Genomic DNA, 4193 nt, shown 5'->3' with positions numbered 1-4193 from the left:
CCCTGGAAACTACCATTCTATTTTTTGCTTCTAAATGACTGTCTATTGTAGATACTCAGAGCAGTGGAATCATGCAGTATTTGTACTTATGTGACTGGCTTTTAAAAAATGATTTTAGATTTTATAATGAAATCTAACTCCTTCGCAATGCCTACAACTGGTTTATATTTGTTTATTGCCTGTAACAAGCTTTTTATGTGTTTCAGGTAGCTAATATGTCCGGTCAAAATTATACTTCTTGGAAGACCTAATCTTTTTTTTTTTTATGTGCCCCAGGCATGAAACAGTTCTGGCCACCAACACAGGCATCAAGCTAGAATGTACTAAGGAGTGTATGTCTGCTTTGCTCCTGACTGATCTAAGAGCAACACCACCAATCAGGTACCTCCTTGCCTATTGCCAGGGGGGTTGGAAGAACTAATCTTAACAGAATTTCTTTTGACAATGATTTATACATCAAGCTTTCAGGGACTTTCATCTCCTGACTGGCAGCATTTCACTTATGATTTGCTGGCAAGTATGGAAATCAATAATCTAGATATGGTCTGACATATGGAAAATACATCACGATATTGAACTATTTTTGTAACTGATTTTTTTTATCATATAGTTCACCACTGTCTAAAAGGCTAGCCACTTCCATCCTGAGTTTTATATAATATAATTTTCACAGTTTTGTCATAGTTAATCACTCTTCCATTTAGTCATTAGTGAAATAATTTTTAGTCCTATACAATCAGATGGGCATTGCAATCTAAAAATTTGATAAGCATGCTTTCAAAAATCCGACATAAAAAATCAACAAAGCAGAGGATCAGTAATAGAGTTAGCTCTCAGAATGGGTATATAATTACATGCTTCAGAAAACCTGCCTGTTGAGGCTTCCCTTCTCTCATTCATCTGAAAAACTGTGGTGACAGCCTTGCCTCAAGCAAGCCATCCTGTGTGGCGGGAGAGCCCAACCTGGGACAGAGGAGCTGGAGGTGCTGCTGCCTCACACAGAACCACTCAGGGGCTCAAGGCCTATTTACGCCAAGGCTTCAGGCTCAGGTGTAATCTAAGATCCAATGTCACAAGTAGTGACAGGTACTTTATATCAAGAAATGTTGCCGAGCAATAATGTGCTTATGTGAGTGGAATGGACACATAGCCTTATAGAAGCCAAAAGAGCTCACAAATATCCTGTCACATTTTATCAGAATTGTGCGGTGGAGAATTTTCTTAGCCCTGAAATAGAAGAGTAGGAGAGCAATCAAAATGATATGCCATTCAAAATTCTCAAAAAATATATACCAATATCTGGTTCAAGCAGTCAGAGTATATGTGTGTATATGGGCATTGTCAAAGAGGGGGGATATGCCATGGGGGGATGTAACATTGGAGGGATGGGGCGGTTTTCTGTGGGGAGAAAGCAAAAAGTAACAATCAAGGAGGTAGCAGGTGGAGGGTGAAGGATTAGACCAATTGAAGCCATTTATTTCCTAGAAACAGCCTGTGTACCTTGATGCTGCACTTTTCTGCTCTACTCTCATAGATGCACCACAGTCTGTAACATGCAGCTCTCAGAGTCCAGTGCGTACCGTTAATCATTGTCAAGTCACAGCAATCATCACAAATCTTAACAGACACATAGCCTCAGGATTAAGAAATTCTATACTTTTAATAAATCTTCTATATTTAATTGACAAAAGAAATCATGTCACATCTAAAACCAAGTTCTGAAAGAAAATTCCAAATGTTTACAACAAATGGGTCACAAGTTTTTGCTTAATCAAGAGATATTGAATACACAGTCAGTATATATACATATATATATAAATACTTTCCAACAAGATGAACACCAGTTTATTGACAAAATATAAAAACAAAGGGTTTAGGGATTTCTTTCAGTTTGTTGTTGTTATGTTTAGAAAATAAGTGTAGTCCCCAAAAAACAGTATTTGAATGTAGGAATGTGGGAGGAGATAAAAGAAGATCTGTATTACAAGGATGTGTGAGGTATCTATTTTTACAAATAGGCCATACTATTGTACAAGAAAATTTATAATTTATGCAAGTTTTCTTAATAAATATTATCACCAAATAGCTAAAATATATCATGATCAATTCAAATGTTGTATGAATCATTGAATTATATTTTCATTAAAATAGAATGAGGACTATCTCATCACTAAGTACAGACCAGACAGTTAAGGGTAGTCCCCAAATTCTTTCAATTGTAGCCTTCCTTAAAAACTCTCTACAATATGGAACATGTGTGGGTTATAGATCTAAATGTAAAAGGTAAAATATTGAGTTGAAGTACTTAGAAACTTTAAACAATAACAAAGATCTTTATGACTTCAATGTGGGTAAATATTTCTTAATCACAAGATCGAATGTAATAACCATATACAAAAAAGATGAACAAATTATACTAAATTGAAATTAAGTATTTCTATTCACCAAAAGACATTCTTTAAAAAGTGAAAAGGTGAACTATATATTTTGGATACAGGGCCTTTGTCATTTAAATGTGTTGCAAAATCTGTCCATCTATAATAATAAAAGCAAAATATGCTAATTAGACCGGACAGCCAAATAACCTTCTGGACGTCCTTCTGGACAACCTTCTGGAAGGTTGCAAGGGCCAATGCAAGCCACCTTGGCTGCGAGGGCCAAGTCCCTTGCACAAATTTCGTGCATCGGGCCTCTAGTATATCAATAAGAAAAAGATAGTTAATACAATTAGAACAATTAGTATATCAGTAAGAAAAAGATAGTTAATACAAGTAGAACAAATGATCAAGAGGCATGAACAGGCATTTTCAAAAGAGGATATTTACAAGGTTAATAAAAATATAAAAATATAACTAACTAAATAGATAGAGTTTATAGGTGAAGGAACCAAGGAGTGAAAATGGTAGTGGCAGGGTTTACCTGCACTTCCGGTGACTCAGGGAATTTTACTTTTCAATTTTACTTGGCCAGAAAATTCTGGTTGTCACAAAGGAATAGTTCCACCAGAGGAAATGGTAAGATTTCCATTAAATTTAAAATTAAGGCTATTATCTGGTCATTCACTTTGAGTCAGTAGACAAGGAAGTTGAAAATAAAACCAGCAATGACCATTATAAAAAAAAGTAATTACGACTGACAAAGGTAATTAGCTTTGATAATCATGGGGAGAGGACTACTACTACATAGTGGGGCAGGGAGGAATATGTTTCTTACACAATCCACCAAGGCATCTCTTTCTACTCCCAAGCCCAGGTTTAACTGTAAACTGGCAAGTAGAGCAACACGATATAATAAATGTATGGTAATCAAGGTCTCTAACACTTCAAGATAAGGGTCAGCCCTCCAGCAAGCCCCTTAGACCAGGAAACATTTTGGGAGTAATGGAGAAGAGTTGAGAATAGTTAAGGGAAGGAGGAGGAGATAGCAATAGTCACAACCTTGGAAGCAACTAAGAGCAGGAGCTTGTAGTTCATATTACTAATTGTCCTCTTGTAAATTTTTTAAGGAATCGTGGTAAGTCCGAATCCTGAGACTATAATGGATAAAACGACTTACCAGGTGTACTGGTTAATAATGTGGATTATTTTCAATAGATGGAGTTACAATTATGTTGATATATATGCGATTTGATATGTATGCTATTTTGTTGCATTGACAGCAAGCTTCAAAACTTCATATGTCAAATTTTCTGAAGGTGTTAACATCATAGATATTTTTACACTTAAAAATGTCGAATTTCATGCCAAAAAAAGAGCATTTGCAGGAAGTTTTAATTCATTACTTTATTTTGAAGAAAAGTGCTGCTGAATACTTTGAGAAGCTTGTGAACATGCTCCATCTCAAGATACTTGTAAATGCTGGTTTAAACACTTTAAAAGTGATGATTTCGATGTGAAAGACAAAGAACGTCCAGGTCAACCGAAAAAGTTTGAAGACCAGCAATTACAAGCATTATTGGATGAAGATACGTGTCAAACTCAAAACAACTTGCAGAAAGATTAAATGTTGCTCAGCAAACAATTTCCAGTTGTTTACAAGCAATGGGAAAGATTTTAAAGGAAGGAAAATGGGTGTCACATCAACTGAATGAAAGACAAATGGAAAACTGAAAAGTCATCAGTAAAATGTTGCTTCAATGGCACAATAGAAAGTCTTTTTTGCATTGAATTGTGACTGGTGACGAAAAGTGGATT

General features: G+C 35.6%; 1 pseudogene; it reads right to left on the bottom strand.

Moving 5' to 3' along the window:
• Positions 1 to 263: 263 nt before the first annotated feature.
• LOC111827219 lies at positions 264 to 408 on the bottom strand (annotated as a pseudogene).
• Positions 409 to 4193: the final 3785 nt, after the last annotated feature.

This window comes from Myotis lucifugus, unplaced genomic scaffold, assembly GCF_000147115.1.
Source record: "Myotis lucifugus unplaced genomic scaffold, Myoluc2.0 scaffold_143, whole genome shotgun sequence".
Lineage (NCBI taxonomy): Eukaryota > Metazoa > Chordata > Mammalia > Chiroptera > Vespertilionidae > Myotis > Myotis lucifugus.
The sequence above is the reverse complement of the archived record's forward strand: the minus strand, read 5'-3'. Positions and strand labels throughout refer to the sequence as shown.